Consider the following 18,765-nt stretch of genomic DNA (forward strand, 5'->3'; position numbering starts at 1 on the left):
TAGAGAGACCCTGTCTAAAAAAAAAAACAAAAAAGAAATTTAAAAGGGAGACTAGAGAGATGCTCACCACTTAAGAACACTTGGCTATTCTTCTAGAGGACCCAAATTCAATTCATAGCATCCACACAGTGGCTCACAACTGCCTGTAACTCAAGCTCCAGGGGATCCGATGCCCTATTCTGGCCTCTATAGTCACCTACACTCCCATGTACATGCCCTACCTACCGCCCCCACACACAGACACACATACATACATATATATATGAGTGAATGAAAAGTCAGCAAATGAGTAGCCACAAGTGTTACATACTTGTAAAGGAGGTGGGCAGAAAGTACTTTTTCAAAAGAGAACTGCCACCGGGCGTGGTGGCACACGCCTTTACTCCCAGCACTCGGGAGGCAGAGGCAGGCAGATTGCTGTGAGTTAGAGACTAGCTTGGTCTACAAAGTGAGTCCAGGACAACCAAGGCTATACAGGGAAACTCTGTCTCAAAAAACAAACAAACAAACAAAAAATCAAAAGAGAGCTGCCCCTGAAGACTGTGTGATATAATGGCCAGTCATCAGATGTCATTTCTTTTTAATATAGCCTCTTGCCTAGCCATGGTGGCACACGCCTTTAATCCCAGCACTTGGGAGGCAGAGGCAGGCAATCGCTGTGAGTTTGAGGGCAGCCTGATCTACAAAGCGAGTCTAGGACAGCCAAGGCTACACAGAGAAACCCTGTCTCCAAAAAAACAAACAAACAAAAATACAGACTCTTACTGTTTAGCTCAGGACTTGCACTGTAAACCAGGCTGGCCTCAAATTCATAGAGATCCTCCTGCCTCTGCTTCCCAAACACTGTGACTAAAGGTGTCTTTTACTGCCACATCTGGCCAGACAACATTTCTTCTTTGTAGACCAGATTGACCTCGAACTCACAGAGATCACAGAGAGTTCTGGGATTAAAAGTGTGTGCCACCACACCCAGCTCAGACAACATTTCTTAAATGAAAATGGGTTTGTTCACTGTGAGTTCAAGGCCAGCCTGGTCTACAAAGTGAGTTCAGGACAGCCAAGGCTTCACAGAGAAACCCTGTCTCAAAAAAAAAAAAAAAAAAAAATGGGTTTGTTGACTGTAATTCATAGAGGTAGGGTACCCTTGTAACACGACACTCTAAAAATAGGCAGCCCTATGGTCTGTTGATTAAATTGTTGCTTACCTACAGACATAAAATCTGCATGGAAATCTTAGGACTGAGCCACATAGTGGTTTAGACATGTATTAAAACACAATAATGGACTGGAGAAATGACTCAGTAGTTAAGAGTACTAGCTTCTTTTCCAGAGGACCCAGGTTCAATTTTCAGTCAGCCCCACATAACTCATAACTCATAGCTCATAACTGTCTGTAACTCCAGTTCCAGGGGATCCACCACCCTTACAGATACACATACAGGCAAAACAACAATGCACATGAAATGAAAATCAATAAACTAAAAAGACACACACACACACAAGTAAGGAGCAGAATGCTCCTTGGGAGTGGCATGCTTTTGAATCGCTGCTCTCCAGGTACAGGAGCTCCGTCATCTGCATAGCCTGAACTCTGGCTGGGTTCATATCTCTCTAATGAGGTAGCAGTTGGTGGCAGAGACAAGACCATATAGTCTTTATCCTTCTTGGTTGAGCTTTTGAGCGGTGACCGTACCAGACAATTCGTTATTCTTTAGCTTTGGACATGCTTAGATGAAAAGAAGATTGTCACCCTTCCTCCGGGCACGGTGGTGCGCGCCTGTAATCCCAGCAGAGGCAGGCAGATCTCTGTGAGTTCGATTCTCGTCCTTCCAGCCAGCAGCCAGATGGCCTGGACGGTGCTTCAAAGAGATGACTGGACTCCCCATAGACTGAGTAAGCAGCATCACTGCTGCCACGTGTGCAGGGAACAGCTTGTAAATCCAGGCCTGGGCTTCTCGGGAGCTCATCTTCCTCCTCACACAGTGGTTTCAATTAGCACTCTTGTAGGCTTAAAAAGAGAGAGCTGGGAGACTCAGCATGGAAGATTGTGAAAGAAATCAGTAATTGATAATTCGGAGTCTCCTCACCTAAGGAGAGGGCAATGAATTCGAGCATGGAGCCAAAAGTGGCTTTTCACTTTGAGCATATGCCAGTAAGACTCTCCCAAAGCTGTCTACCATAAGGCTATAAGCTGTAGTGGCTACTCTGAGAAGAGTCTTTGAAAAAAACCTAGGCCATTACCAGTCTCCTTGATTTTTAACCAAAAGTAGTTTGTCCTTGAAAAAAAAAATGTCTGAAAATGTGAACTGTTCTATGACTACAGATTCTTACAATTTTCCATGCAAACATAACCAAGCCCCTATCCCCACCCAGTCCCAGCTGTCAAGTAAAACAATTAGAAAGACTGTGATTAATCCTAGCTTGGTCTCATTATACAAATATGTATAGACAGACAGCTAGGCCTGATGTCCTCAGCTCTCCTGGTACAATTAATTACTCTGACACCAGCTTGGCAAAGGCTTGATTCCACTGTCAGCAGTCAGTGAACAACTGGAGCTAGCAGGCCACAAGTTTTCAGGTTTTAGAGTAGTGTATCAGATCTGGAAAAGGCCTTTAGAAATCCAACACTGTGTGTGCACATGTGTGTTATGTATGTGTGTAGTGTATGTAAGTGTGTAGTGTATGTGCACTCTTTCAAGCTTGCACATGTGAAAGCCAGAGATCAGTGTCTGGAACCATCCTCTGTCACCCACAGTGAACCGAGAGCTCACCAGTTGGGCCAATGAGCTCTAGAGGTCTCCTTGTCCCTGGCTCACCAGCACTGGCGTTGCACATGTGTACCACCACACCCAGCTTTTTATAAGGGTCCTCATGCTTGCACAGGAAACACTTTACCCACTGGCCTATTCCCCAGCTCAGCAGCCCAACTTTTTGTTTACGTAGAAGCTGAATCCCAAAGAGGTGAGATGTAGCATTTGAAAATGCCTGAGTAGATGATGTCAGAAGCCGGGCTAAGCATGTCCCAGCTGTCACTCAGGGGCTTCTGAAGTGCAGCCCTGATGTGGCGGGGGGGGGGGGTGAATAGGACTAAGGTGCTCAAAACTCAGAACAACGCAACAAGGAAATGCCATGATTGTGATGTTAGTGACTTTTGGCCAGCCGTCTTTAATTTATTCTTATAGATATACAATGTAACAATTACCCTAGCTGTCACCTGTCACGTGGCTAACTAGCACCTAGAGACACAAGTAGAACTAGAAGGATATTTATGTTGAGAGGAAATCACTCCAATGACTGTCATAGTCCACCCATTGCCCACTTTCTATTGACCATAATTTGGCTTTTTGAAGATTGAAAATTATTCTTTCTATGTGTTTTTCGTTACATTTAATTTCTGTATTTGTCTGTCTTTCTGTCTGTAAGTCTGTCTTTGTTCACTGAGTCATGTACATGCCACAGTGTGGATGGATATGGAGATCAGAAAACAGCTTGTAAAAGTTGTTTCTCGTCTTCCACTCTGTGGGTCTCGGAGATTGGACTCAGGTCACTGGGTTTAACAGCCAGCCAGCTTCTCTCCACGGAGCCGTCTTGCAGATCTGATGACTGTTATTTTTAATTAGTAAGAAACTGTATTGATAGCATACATAAACACATTCCCAGCAGGGGGAGGGGCGGGATATGGTGGCACACACCTTTAATCCCAGCACTCAGGAGGCAGAGGCAGGCAAATCGCTGTGAGTTTGAGGCCAGCCTGGTCTACAAAGTGAGTCCAGGACAGCCAAGGCTACACAGAGAAACCCTGTCTCAAAAAAAAAAAAGCAACAACAACAAAAAGGGCTCTCTGAGATCAGGGGCCACGGCAGGGCTGCATTCCTCATTGAAATGTCTGTTAGCTGGGCTTGGTGGTGCTCACCTTTAATCCCGGCAGAGGCAGAGGCAGGCAGATTTCTGTGAATTTGAGGCCAGCCTGGGCTCTGTGTAACTAAGAAACCCTGTCTTAAAAAAACCAAAAAAAAAAAAAAAAAAGAAAAAAAAAAGAAAAGAAAAGAAAGAAAGAAATGTCTATAATATCTCACTGATGACACCTGCAGCTTTATGAGTTCATTATTTTATATTTTTCCCTGTTATACCCCTCTCAAAAATCCAACAAAGCATGTTTAAATCCATAACCCTAACTCCTTCTGATTGGCAGTTACCTTTTTTGGGGGGGATTTTTCCCCTCTCTATTCTACAGATCTTAGTGCACCAAGATGGAATGTATTCACTTGTGCAGAATGAAAGCCATCCATGAACATACCAACTGAGATGAGCCGAGGACTCCAAATCCCTCCCTGTGAAAGAATTGTCAGTATGTGAAATGCCTTCACCCCAGGAAGCTGTGTGAAGGAGCAGCAAAGCCAGGATGTGTGGGCTCTGTAGCAATGCCCCTTGTAAAGCTCTGAAAGTGTACAGCCCCTCACTGTCCTCGAAGACTTCTCAGAATCCTCTCATTTCCATTTCTGCAGAAATGGATCTGCATACATTCTCCTGACAATGGTGATCTGAGACTGACATCTCCCTTTCCTCTACAGCAGAAAGGAAGATGTTACAGTTCCACTCCAGTTTTCTTACCTAGATGTCACTTTTTTGAATGCCTCTGCGGGGACTGCTTTCCTTCACTCCCACCAAGTTATACGGCTCCGTTTCCTGACCCCTGGGCTATATTGCTCAGCAGGGCTCTGAAGGAGAATTCTCATTGGATGGCCCAATCTTCTCCCATCACTGCCCTGCTGTGACTCCAAAGAAGGGAGCATCGTGTTGACAGTGCCCTGTGGAGTGCGGCAGTGTTTCGTGCCCTACGTGGTGCCCAGTGGGTGCCAGCCCTCAGCAGGCTCTGTGACTGCTGCCCTGAAGGACAATGCTCCCCCCTTTCTTCTTGGTCCTGCCTGCTGGTTCTCTGAGCATTGATCCTGCTCAGACATGGAGTCCCAGCCACAGCAAGGCTCTTCAGTCCCCATCTGCTGGCAGTGTCTTGTGGAGCACTTTTGCCGAGGAAAAGGTCATGGGTAAAGAGGGAGGGTGGGGAAGAAACACACATTTGGTGTTGGAAACCAGTCCAACGATTGACTAAGTGGAAGCTGAGAAGCTCTGTCTTCAGGTCTGGGCATTAAGATCACGAGAGCTTCTTTGGAAGAAGTCCCGTGAGCTGACAAAAGGGCGCAGTGGGATCCACTTGTGTTTTGTCTTCCTCGCTAGCCACTAACTGCCAAATCTATGGAATCTATGTGGAAAACACAGGCTTCCTTCCCTCCCTCTCCTTAATAAGGGATTTTTGTTTAACCACACAAACAAACAGATTCTATTTCTCTCCTCAGGGTTGGGGTTGGGGTTGGGCTTGGTTTGGCTTTTGACTTTTCTTTTATGCTCTAGAGCACAAGGATTAAAGTGGCAGCTGAGATCTTTGGAACCAAAGCAGAGCACGCTGAGCCCATTATCTAGGCACTAGGCCACCAAAGGCAAGGGGATGGCGTTTGGTCCCTCACAGTATGCCCGTAAGCCAGGGCACAGGCCAGAGCCCCCAGCCCATGGCTGCACCATCCTGTCTTTTCCTGTGTGCTTTATTAGGTTGTCCAAAGGAAGCAGCAGTAGCAACAATAGAGTTACATGAACACATCACACTTCGTGCACTGAAGCCTGCATACCACTCATTTAGAAAAAGACCCCTTCATCGCTGCTGCATAGCCACCAGCTCTGCTGCCTGTGTGCTGTCCTGGCTCCCTACCCTCATCGGCTGTTTTTGCCACGTAGATCACTTGCCTGCTAAAAGTCCATGCTAGAACTCACTGTCTGTGGCAGAAGGACACCCAAGCTGGCTCTGAGAGCTTATGTCTGCCTTCTGCCAGATGCTTCCTGTCCTTCCCTCCTTCCGCCTCCGACTGCCGTTTCTCTCTGTGTGCTGTTCTGTGCCGCTTCCATGGCACTGATTTTATGGCCAGATAAAGCTATGGCGTGGTCCAAAGATCATCATTCCCCTCCTTCTAGATGTGACCCCTCATCTTGTCTAGGTGCACTTGCATAGCTGGAATCCAGGAGGATACATAGCAAGAAAATCTCCAGGGTGGAGTCCTTGTCACAGCAGTAGCTTCCTTTCAAGCACTGCCTCTCCCAGTAGCTCAACACCTTCGTTATGGTGGCTAGGATTCAGTCACCTCCCCTCACCTCCAGTGCTCAACACAGGAGGTGGTCAGGGTGCAGGCTGGCACAAGGATTTGTTTCCAGGTTGTTTCATAGTTGATTCTGCGCCTATATGCCGTCCTCAAGAAATAAGTAGTCCCCCCGCTCAGTGTTACGTGTTTCCTTCTTGCTTTTTATTAAACACAGGAGCAGCTGGAGAAGGGAGATGAGGATTTTATTTCTGACAAGTTTTAGAAAAAGAAATATTGTGTACATGTGTTTGGAACTGTTGAATTGCCAGGTTTCTGTACAAGTGTTTTGTAATTAAACTTTTAGATTTTCTTTAAGAAGTTGATGTGCTTGCCTGACATTTGTCTCATTAAAACTTTTCTGTGTTGAATCCATGTGACCAGTTTTGCTTAGATTGTAACAAGGAAGTTCTGCTTCTGCTTCCTCCTCTGAGACTTCATCAGCTCTCCATTAATCAAGTCTGTTAGGCTTTCAGAGCACTCACACGTTCATTTTACTAATTGCTTATTCAAAACCCATCTTTACCTGTTTGACAGTGCAGTGCTTTCAATGTTCATTAGAACAATACCGTGAGTTCTAATTCGTTTTATGTGGCAGTGTATTCCGGCGGCAACGTGAAGGATGTTTTTAAGCCAGTGACTCTGCACTCCCTTGTTAGCTCATCTTTTGACAGAAGAAATGTTGTGCTTCAATTTCTGCTTTTTAAAAATAACCACACTTACCAATCAAAATATTTTTAGAGAGATTTTTGAATTTCTACCATGCTTTTGAAATCTTAAGGATGAGGCAGTCTTGCCTTCCAAAGCCCTCCTCTGCTCCTGAAGGGCAGGTGTGTGGCACGGGGCAAGCCTTGCACTGTGTCATCTCAGGGCCCTCTTCTGACATCACAAGGGCCTCGGGTTTCTTACAGTAGTGATAGAGGCTAGATTTTGGTCAAAGAAACCACCATACTTTGAAAAGTGCCAAGAATTATCATGGTACCAGAGTTAGAACTGGGTTTAAGTACATATAACAAACCCAAATCAACGATAGTTGAAATCAGAAGTGTGTGTCTCTCTCTCATAAAACAGTGTGCCAGAAAAAGCCTGCCCAAGACTGACACAGAGGTTCCTGTCTGTACCACAACATAGCCTGTCTCTCAAGGTCACCTTGTGCTCCAACATAGCTACTTGGCCAGCGGCCATCCCTTTGAAATTCCTGGCAGCACGAAGAGGAGGAGACAAGGACAAAACAGGCAAGCCTGACATCCCAGAGTCTTCCCTGGAAATCACACTCCACACTTCCATTCACATCCCTGTAGCTGGCTGGTAAAGAATCCTAGAACCATCACTGTGGACATCACTGCTCATTTATAGAAGTTTTAGTAGGGGAGAGGAAAAAAATAAACTTAGAGTAAGCAACAGAAATTCTCCTATACCCATGAATGCTACATGGTTTCTCCTTTGCTTCATCACTGTTTGAAAATAACCACATATTTCTTAGGACTCTATTTGTTTTTCCCAACAGCTGGGAAACAAACTGATTTCAGTGTGAGTTTGCACTTCCTGTTCACACCTTAGCTTCTCCCCAGCTTCAGCAGCTGGTGGCCATGCTTGGTAAAAGTCAACAAAAGCAGGTGGTAATGCTTGCCCAGATCTCAGGCTCTTTCCCTAACTGCTCTGGAATCCGGTTAAAACAACACCACAATGGTCTCTCCCTGAGGGTGGGGTGTTGAAGTAGTGTTTGGTGGAAAGGCTACAACTACTTCCTGCTTTGTAAAACTGTTTTCTGCCCCCACCAGGACTTCTAAGTTAGATGTTTTTCTCTGAGTTGTTTATTTATCTTTGTCACAAAGCATGCACTCAGATATAGATATAGATATGTACTTTAAAATACCTGCAGGTGTAAACACTGGCTTGCATGCCAGCTCAGGAAAGAGGGATTAAAAGAAGAATCAGATGAACATGCTATCTGCCTGCTCAACCAGAAACTATTTTATGGGACTGTGTGTCTCTGGGGAAGTCTCTGGCCAGAAACAGGAATGTAAGTTACAAAGAGGAGCCTAAGGACATACATAGCATTGGGAAATTAAGAGCAGGCAGTGCGAGTTTTCTGAAGGATTTTTGTGAATATCCGTAATGCTGGATCAGTGGGAAGACGTAAGGCATATTTCTGGAGCTGGAAAGATGGCTCTAGTTAAAAGCACTAACTGGCTGCTCTTCCAGAAGGGCTTGGATCCCCAGAACCCACACCATGGCTTACAACTGTCTGTAACTCCAGTTCCATGTGACCTGACATCCTCTGGTGGCTTCTGCACAGGCATGCAGGTGGCGCACATACGTCACATACACGCAGGCAAAACACATAATAAAAACTGATAAAGACTACTAGGAGTCAGCAGAGGGGTACTTAAATAGTTCTGACATAGGGCAGCTTGAATTCAGTTTCAAATGTGGTGTGTATGTGTGTGTGTGTGTGTGTGTGTGTGTGTTTTGAGATAGAACTTATCTTTACTGGTTGAACTGGATTTGATTGCATTCAACAGATTGTTGAATCCAAATCAACAATGACTTAAATAAGAAATGTGTCTCTCTAAGCCAGGCATAGTGGCTCACACCTGTAGTCCCATCACTCAGGAGGCAGAGGCAGGCAGATCTCTGAGTATAGCCAGTGCTAGCTAGAGAAATCCTGTCTTGAAAAACAAAAACAGGGCCGGTATGGTTGGCGTATGCCTTTAATCCCAGCACTTGGGGGGCAGAGACAGGAGGATTGCTGTGAGTTTGAGGCCAGCCTGGTCTACAAAGGGAGTCCAGGACAGCCAAGGCTAACACAGAGAGACCCTATCTTGGAAAAAAAACAAAAAAAACAAACAAGCCTGTAATTCTAGCACTCTGGGAGGTAGAAGCAGGTGATCTTTGTGAGTTCAAAGCCAACCTGATCTACTACAAAACAAGTCCAGGACAACACAGAGAAATCCTGTCTCAAAAAAAGAAAGGAAAAACAAAAGCGAAGGATGCCAAAAGAAGCCATTCCAAGACAGGCCTGGAAGACCTATGTGTGTCACAATGTGCCCTCTTTGTCAAGGTCATGCAGCATTCCAACATAGCACCTTGGCAGGCATGTTCTGAGTCTACTTGTCTTTCCCTTGTCCCCAGAGCTAAGATTGCAGACATGCGCCATTGTAGCACAGCTTTTACATGGTGCCAGGGATCTGAACTCAGGTCCTCATGCAGGTATTTTACCAACTGAAACACCTCCCCAGCCCTGAGGTAACCTTTTTCCTTTAAATTCTTTGGCACCTTTTAGGCACTGGGGAGATGGATCAGTGGTTAAGAGCACTGACTGCTTTTCCAGAGGACCCCAGTTCAGGTTTCAACACCCACATGGTGGCTCACAACCACCGATAACTCCAGTCCGGGGTGTGGGGGGGGGGGGTCTCACACCTTCTGGTCTTGAGTAATAGCCATGCAGCTGACGCACAGACATGCATGTGGAGTAAACATCCGCACGCAAACCTATGATGTAATGTGGTCGTTTTCACACTGATAACCTTTCTCGTCCCTCCCATTCCTGGACTTCTCCTTCCCAACATGTTCTTCTCTCACACACACTAAACAAACCTTTACTACTGAGCTACACTCCCTGCTTCCTGTAGTCTGTGTATTTTCTTTGCTTGTTTATGGGGTGATCTACAAATTCATGTGTCACCCCTTGCATGGGGTCCCTGCTCTCACTAGATTGTTCCCATTTTAATATATGTGCTGCTAACATGAGAATGGTAGAGTTTTTATGTGGGTTAAACTAGTTAGCCACATATAGCAGCTAGAACAGTGCTTGTCATAGAGTGCAGAACACATACAAACTTACAATTTTTTTTTTTTTTTTGGAAAACACAGGCAAAAGAGAAGCAACAGCTAGACACACTGTAAGCTGAGTCAGTCTGTTCTGCTTTTTATATGACTTCTGTCATTGAATTTGTACCACAACTTTATATTTCACCCATTTTATAGGTAAGTGAATGAAGACTTGGGGCATGGGATGTTAAGCAATTTGCATAGTTAAGGAGCTAGTAATAAGTAGGGTTTTTTTGTTTGTTTGTTTGTTTTTTGTTTTTAAGACAGAATCTTACAGAGATCTGCCTGCCCCTGTGTCCTGAGTGTTGGCATTAGAGGCCTGGCCTATACCATCACACCAGCCCCAAGTTTTTCACAATAGGATTTCTCTGTATATTCTTGGAGGTCCTGGAACTCACTCTGTAGATCATGCTAGCCCGGAACTCAGAGATTCACCTGCCCCTGCCTCCCAAGTGCTGGGTTAAAGGTGTGTGGCACCACCCAGCATTTTATAAATATTTAGTTCTAAATCCACATTCTAACCATAACCACACTGTTACTGAGATTTTTTTTTTTTTCAAGTGTTTTTGTTTGGGGGTTTGTCTGTTTGGTTTTTTTGTTTGGGATCACATATAGCCCAGGCTGGCCTAGAATTCACTAGGTTGCAAGGATAATCTTGAGTTCCTGAGAGCTGGGATTATAGGTGTGTTCCACCATGCTGGACTGTTCCAGAGATAGTCAGTGAGACAGTGTGGATTCAGGGCAGCATCAGAGCCTGGGGCGGGGGTTGTCTAAGAACTGCACATTAAATATTGAAGGTCTTTGTGTCACCTGCTGTTTTAGGTCCCAGACCTATAGGGCTTATATTGCTGCTGGGAGGAGAGACCTGCCCTAGCCATTGGCCAAGCATAAGAAATGATATGAATTAAGGCAGAGGAAAAGTCTTTCTCAAAAACTATCTGTGGGCCAGGTGTGGCAGCACAAGCCTTTAATCTCAACACTTGGGAGGCAGAGACAGGTGGATCTCTGTGAATTCAAGGCCAGCCTAGTCTACAAATGAGTCCAAGACAGCCAGTGCTCTGTTACACAAAGAAACCTTGCCTCAAAATCCAAAAACAAAACTATCCCTTTTGGAGAAAAATTGATTTGAAGGAGCCAGTAAGACTGAGGGAGTCATAAGGTCAGGACCCTGAGGCAGGAAGGGGAGGAGGAGGAGGAGCAGTGTGAGGCGTAGGGACTGGAGGCAGCAATCATTCAGAGCCTTGTAAGGAAGTGATGGGAGCCATCATAAACTGGAACTTAGCTTGTGGACAGATTTCAGTACTAGTGAGGAACAGATATATTTTCAAGGGTTCTTCGCTGCTCTGAGGAGAATTTCAAGGAAGCAAGAGAAGAATCAAGAAAACTGGCACAGAGCTGGAGAGATGGCTCAGTGGTTAAGAGAACTGTCTGCTCTTCCAAAGGACCTGTGTTCAGTTCCCAGCAACCACATGGTGGTTCACAGCCATCTGTGATTCCAGTTCCAAGGGATCTGATACCTTTACACCAATGTACACAAAATAAAATTAAATAAATTATTAAAAAAAAAAAAGAAAAGAAAAGAAAACTGGCACAGAGCTGGATAGAAGCAGCACACACCTTTAGTCCCAGCGCACAGAGTCAGAGGCAAGTCGATCTCTGTGAGTTAAAGGTCAGCCTGGTCTACATAGTGAGTTTCAGGACAGCCTATGCTATCTAGTGAGACCCTGTCTCCAAAAAAAAAAAAACAAAGAAAACAAAAGGAAAAAAAAAAAAAGAAAGAAAAAGAAAGAAAGAAAGCTGGCACATGACTCCAATGAGAAGTGACAGCTATGGCAGTTGGGGTGGAAAAGAGCCAATAGACTCAAGATTAATATGTATTATAATGGACCAAAGGTGCTAAGAGATTGTACATAAATGAAAAAACAGAAGACTAAGAAATGATTCCATGAATGTGACTTAGTAATAAAGCATTTGGTTAGCAAGCACAAGTCCTGAGTTTGAACTCCAGCAATACCTGGATACACATACACGCTGATTTCTAGCATTTGGGTATTAGCATTTGGGCCATGAACTGGGTGCTATTGCCTGAGATGGGGCAGACTTAGAGACAAAATGTTGTGACGGAAAAGTGCAGGACTCTGCTTTGAGACTGGAGGTGTAGCTCAGTTGGCTGAGTGCTTGCCTAGCGCATTGAAGTCCTGGCAGCACGTAAATCGGACGAGGCATGCAGAGATGTAGTCCCACCACTCTTGAGCTTAAGGCCAAAGTTCAAAGTCGTCCTCTGCTAGAAGGAGAGTTTGAGGTCAGCCTGGTAAATTATATAGTGAGATACTGTTTGAAAAAACAAAACAAAAAATTCATTTTAGACTAGATAAGCTTGAGATTAGCCCTGAGCAGCTGGCTTAAATCTCTCTGCTATCAGTTTTTTTTTTTTTAAAAATTTCCTTTCAGCTCTTAAAAGCCTGTGGTTTCCCTGAGCTCCTAGCGTCAGGTCACTGTTTGCGGACATTCCTCCAGTGCTCCGTGCTTATGTGCACGGAGGCTCACTTACTCAAGCTGCTCAGTGAACTATGAAATTAAGGAATGGTCTCCTTTTTAATTCTTCAAGCTCCTTAGGAAAAGAAAATTTAAAACCTTGCATCTGCCTTTGTTTAAGATTAGCCAAAAGCAGCTGAGTGTTGTAGGATATAAAAATCATACCGTAAGCTGATGGCTGGAAAAGGCTTGGAAGCAATGGAAGCGTGTGCCGGGGACACTGGCCAGAAATATATTTGGCACCATTCAAAGAAGGGTAATACGAGAAGACATGGGAGCCGCATCCCAGAGCAAATGGCCTCTGAGATGGTTTTGCCCTCCTCAGCTGGGTCCAAGTAGTGGAATGTGAGGTGATAACCTATCTCTCTCGAGGCTGGTGGATGTTTTAAGTAGCCTTCTATTTATGAAGGGAGGTCCTCAGTTTTAGTTTTAAGGCAGACTAATGTGGATTTCACTCACTGCTCAGGAGAAAAAATGTTTTAGATGTAGTCATTCATTCCATGCTAACGTTTCCCTGCGGCTTTGGTGGAAAACTGAGGAAGGCCCTCCCCTCTAGGAGCTCAGGGGACAACAATAAGAAAAAAGATACAAAGGCTAAGCACAATGGGGTCTGATAAGTGATCTAACAGCTGTGAGCAAAGTGCTATGGAAAACACAAAGGGGGAGGGTTCAGTTGTGTGCTACAGAGAGGTTCAAAAGGGCTTCACCCAGACAATGTCTGTAAGCTAGGCACTACAGAGAGAGTTTTGTTGTTGTTATTGTTGTTGTTAAAGAAACTAGAAACAGCCACAGGCACGGAGATCTGTGGTAGAGCACTTGCATAGCGATGTGCAGGGCCCCCAGGTACTGCAGAGACAGTGAAGTGTTTGGGAAGTGGGTTGTAATGAGTTCCGAATGCCATGCTAAGAGACTTTTAATTTGTAGCAGAGGGAAAAATAATCACAGCTAGTTTTTTGCGAAGCAGTAGCATGAGAAGATGATAAACTAGCTAAGGGGCTCATAGTCATTTTTTTTTTTCTTTTTGCCATGAAGCCCTATGGCAATCTAGTGAGGGCTATGGACCAGCCCTTCTAAAAGCAATGTTTTCAATTACATTAAAAAAAAAAAAAAGTGAGCTAGATGTGGTGGTGCACGCCTTTAATCCCAGCACTCAGAAGGCAGAGGCAGTTGGATCTCTCTGGAGTTTGAGGGCAGCCTGGTCTACAAAGTAAGTTTCCAGCCAGCCAGAGCTATGTAGTGAGACCCTGTCAAGACAATAACAAAAAGTTATGAAATCCACTATATTGAAAGATATCAAAAATATTAAAAAATAAAAATGTGTCCTATAGACATGTTTGTGCTCCCTAACAAAGCTCTCAGCAGCATGACTAAGATGGGCATTGTGGAGAATGCCTGTATCCCAGACAGAGGTAAAGAGAGAACGAAATGGAGTGGGAGTTAGAGACAGAAGGGAAGGAAAGAGAAGCTCTGATGGGTAGGTGCACTGGAAAGCCCGGGGGAAGGCAGGCTGGGGGGCGCGGAGCAGCCGGAAGCAAGGGTCTCTGTGGCGATGTAGGTGTGAGTGCTGAAACATCTCTGCTAATGGATTCGCTTCTGACAGGTAAATTCGGAAGTGGGGTAACATGGGGTAAACATACAGGAAGGTTAGGCCAGGCCACCCACTGAGCTCTACTGCCTCCCCGCCCCCGCCCATACGTAAAGACATCGTGTTTAGCGTTTGCCTTACTACCAACCTTGACTATTTTTTTCCTCCCCTTGACACTAAAAGAGCACATGGACAGAAACAGCGTTTCTACCACCTTAAATCAGTTGGCATCTCTGCAGTTGTTGTAGCATGTTCCTGCATAGGATTCCTGCAAGGGAACCAAGCATCTGGAAAGAACACACCAGGCGTTCCTTTTGGCACGGCAGTGTCTGTTTATCTTGGCTGATTTTATAGCAAATGCCCTTGGGATATTTACTGCTCGTCTCTTGGAACTGGATGAAAAGCTGGGCGTGGGGGCATAGGCTTTTAATCCCAACGCTCAGTTGGCAGAAGCAGGCTGGTCTATGGGAGTCCAAAGCTAGCCTGGTCTCCGTAGTGAGTTCCAGGCCAGCCAGGGCTCCAGAGTGAGACTCTGTCTCAAAATAGGAGAGAACTGGGTGAAAGTCACAGGCCAAACCAAGCACACAGGGCAACTGAACACATAGGAAAGGCTGGAGACTAGATTATCAATTGCGGTCATGCAAAGAGGGGTTTTGCTCTCGGAGGACTTGACCCACAGCTAAGTGGGGCTAAGATTAATCATGCCTTAATCTTCACTCTGAACCAAAGGACCTTTATGACAATCAGGACTATTATGGCAGTAAAGCCTGCTGCAGGATGTGAGGTAATGGACGCCAGGTATTCAGTGACTGACAAGTGCTGTTGCTGTGAGGGGCTAGTGTTGAGAGCCTCATCTGAAAGCGAAGAGGCCCAGTTCGCTCTGCAGAAGGAGGCCCTATTGAGTCGTTGGGTTGAAGAGGGTGGAGAGGAAGCGCCCATTTTGAGATTCTCTGTTGCTGAGAAACATAAAATCTTCTGGGAAAGGCCTTTGTTTTTTGTTTTAATTAGGTAAAGATTTTACATGCACGGAGCAAGTAGCTGACTCTGGGCTCCAAGCTGTCTCCAGAGGAAGAAAAGTTAAAAAAAAAAAAAAAAACAATCAATGTGAAGGAACAAGCAAAGACATTTGATAGAGGTGAAGAGCCTTCAGCCCCTTTCCCAGCCCCTCCTTCACCTGGGAGAACTGCCTGATCCCAAGCAACACCTCTGTGGGAGCAGCACCACTTTCCTCTAGTCCTTGTCTGTCAGCTTCCAGGTGTCCCTGCGTCCTGTGTCAGCAGTGCCTAGTGTGAGTTCAGCAGGAAAGGGCGGATGCAGCCCTGGCCCTGGCCCTTTTCTCCTAACTTGACAGGAGGAGGCCGTGACCTGCCTACAGGATGCTGTTTCACATCCTGGACCTCGTCGCTGGTTCCTGCTTTGCTTGCTGCTCCGGTTTCTTCTACAATCCCATGAAACAGGCGGACTGCAGGGCCGGGAAGGGACCCAAGCCCAGTCTCCCAGGCAGAGAACCCTTTTGGGATGCCTGAGCCTCGGCTTGTCTGCCTTTCAGGGGAGGGGATGGAAGAGCTGCCCACTCTTTCCCAATGCTGGTCTTAAACTCCTGCAGTACACAACAAGCCAGTTCATTCTGTTCTTGGATATAAATATTGATTCTGGTTGATGTTAACATTCTGTTCATAAAAGAATGTAACATATTTCTCTCACACCATATTAGACTGATGTGTTGTTTGGCCAAGAGAAGTCAAGATTTCTGGCTTCTGCAGAAAATGTGGACATTTAAATGCATGCAGCTTTCAGGAGTCAGGGGGAGCAGTCTCAGAATAGCAACTAGGGCTTTTGGCTGGCTTCAGCCCTGCACTCCTCCATCCTTGGCTCTTCACTTTACCATTCCCAGTCTCTTGTAATTAGGAAGATGCTTGGACGTCCACATCTGCTTGCATCAGAAAGGCCTAGAAGGTCAGCTCTGAACATTTTTAATTCCTCTTCCCTTGAGGAAAAGATCTGGGAGGTCTCCTGTTTTTCTTCTTCACTCCACGTGGGAGGGGAGGGCAAAGGCTTCAGACCAGAGGGTGGTCCATCCAAGCATTCCAACCTGGGCCAGACAAGCCCAAGAATAGGATGTGCTGGCCGCCTTGGCAAGGCAAATTCCCCACATTCCACAAGCGCTCTTCACGGGAAATCTAACTCATGAGAAAGTGGAATTCATGATGTGTATGCGTGCGCACTCGGGTGCCAGCACGTCTCACACAGACAGATCCCGGGCCTTCTGGTATTTCGTAAGAGTAGTAGAGCCTATTTCCAGATGTTTGGGAAGGCGGTCCAGGTCGCTGTGCTGTCAGAGGAGGCAGCGCCCTCTGCTGTCTAGACTAGGAAGCACCGCGGTGGAGGGAAAGGGGGGTGGCGGGGAGCCTGGAAAGCTATAGTCTCGGTTTAAAAAAAGAGAAGAAAGAAACATGTTCACGGTGGCAGGCTGGAGGCCTGCATCTCCTTTCTCTTCCCACTGCGAGCCTGCAAGGGGCTGGCTGCCCTCAGACTAGCTGGTTCTTTTGATGTTCTGTAACTGCAAGCCAGCCAAAAATGAGGATTTGCAATAAAACTCCAGTCTCCTGCAGCATCTGCTGAGCTAGTTCCTAGGTGAGAAGCAGTAGCTCTGACTTGTTCCTGCAACCTGGCCAGCAAGCCCCAAGCCCCGGCGAGACAATGGGGGCAGCGAGCCCATCAAGAGGCCTCCGGCCCCGGAGGGAGCCCTGTGGCCTCACTGTGCCCCCTGGAAGGCGCTGGCAGAGGCCTGCCTGGCCCCGAGGCTTCCAGCAGAGTGGAAGCTGCCATGGCTCAACTCAGGCGTATTGGCATCTCCACCGCCGGGAGCTGGCAACCCAGACAGAGTGGGGCCCCGCCCCTCTGCCCTGTTTGCTGCCAAGAAAGAGGCTCTGCTGTATTGCCAGAGCCAATTCGCTGGGGGAAGGAAGGGAAACAGCAGAGAGGAAAAGGAAGAAAGAAAGGAGGAGAGAGAGGTAGAAAGTGGGAGAGGAGAAAAGGCATAGGAGAGGGAGAAGGGAGGAAGAGGAGAGGGAGGGAGGGAAATGGATTGAAAGGGAAAGAAAAGAGGAAGAAAGGAGAGGGAGAGGAAGAGAGAGAAGAGTGTGTGTGTGTGTGTGTGTGTGTGGTGTGCATACGCGTGCACCCAAGCCAGGTGCAGAAGGCTACTGAAGCAAACTTACTGGACAACCTTTCAGTTTTGCAAGAGGAAAAAAAAAAAAAAAGAAGAAGAAGACATAAGACAATCAGTTTCTGTTTTGAGGGGAAGGTTTTTATTTATTTATTTTTGGCAAACTGAGCTCCTCTCTGCTGGGAGAACTGAAAACCCAATCCACCAAGCAGCCCCTGACAATAATACCCTTCTCTCTCTCTCTCTCTGGGACCAATTTCCAGACAGCACAGCAGTCCTGACAAGGTCAACAAGCCGAAGCTGTGAGCACAAGATCTTTATCTATGTGGGAAATAAGAAAATCATTTGACTGATAAAAGGAAATACAATAAATAGCATCTAAATTCCTGGCTGCATCCCCCCGAGCCCCTCCCCTGCAAGAGAAAGTGCCAGGGCAGGAATACAACTGCCACTACAGCAGGTTTAAAAATAGCACACTGCACACAGCCCTTCCTACCTTCCAGAAAGACTTCATTACCAGGTCCTCAGCCCTGAGCCTGCAGAGCAGCTGCCGGCACTTTCTTACCCCGCTCTGGATTTTTCTTCTCTGGAAGCGTGAAGGCGGCAGCGGTGTGATACATTTCCCTCCCTGCTAGGCTAGTTTCAGTCCTAGCACGTCTGGTGCGCACAGTGAAAGTCCATTGTATTTAATGGGGTGTTAACTCTGTTTATTCTCTAGGACTTGTGCGGTAATTTTACACTCTGCAAAACTAGCAACTTGAACCAGAAGTGCTTTTCCTCCGTCCTCATGCCACTCCAATGGGCCTCTGGCTCCAGGGCCCTTTGCAGGCTTAGCGGGTTTCCAACTGGAACGGCCAAGGTTCTGAGCATGGTGGAAGCTGCTTCCCACGCCTGTTAGTGCTGCTGCGGCCTGAGACGGGTCTGTGTCTCTCAGACTCGTTTGTGCCGTCTTTACCTACAAAAGCAGTTAGCACTGGTCCTCTGGCTCTCAGCTGGTCGCTTTTGTATCTCCTCGGAAGATTGTTCATGGAAGTGACCAGATGATCCCTGCTAGCCTAGATCTTGGAGGAGTCTCCATCAAGGCTAGAAAGATGGCTCACTGGTTAAGGACACTTGCGTGCAGAGAGGACTCTGGTTCCCAGCTCACTGCTGCCTCTAAGTCCAGTCCCAAAGGATCCCACCCCCTCCTCTGACTGCCAAGGTCACTGTATACACATGGTGCAGGCAAACATTCATACACATAGAAATATAAATACATAAAATTTAAAACTTAAGCCAGGCGGTGGTGGCGCACACCTTTAATCCCAGCACTCAGGAGGCAGAGGCAGGCTGATTGCTGTGAGTTCGAGGCTAGCCTGGTCTACAAAGCGAGTCCAGGACAGCCAAGGCTAAAACAGAGAGACTCTGTCTCGAGAAAAGAAAAGAAAATTTAAAACTTAAAGTACGCGTTATACTAATAA

Source organism: Acomys russatus, chromosome 14 (assembly GCF_903995435.1).
Source record: "Acomys russatus chromosome 14, mAcoRus1.1, whole genome shotgun sequence".
Taxonomy (NCBI): domain Eukaryota; kingdom Metazoa; phylum Chordata; class Mammalia; order Rodentia; family Muridae; genus Acomys; species Acomys russatus.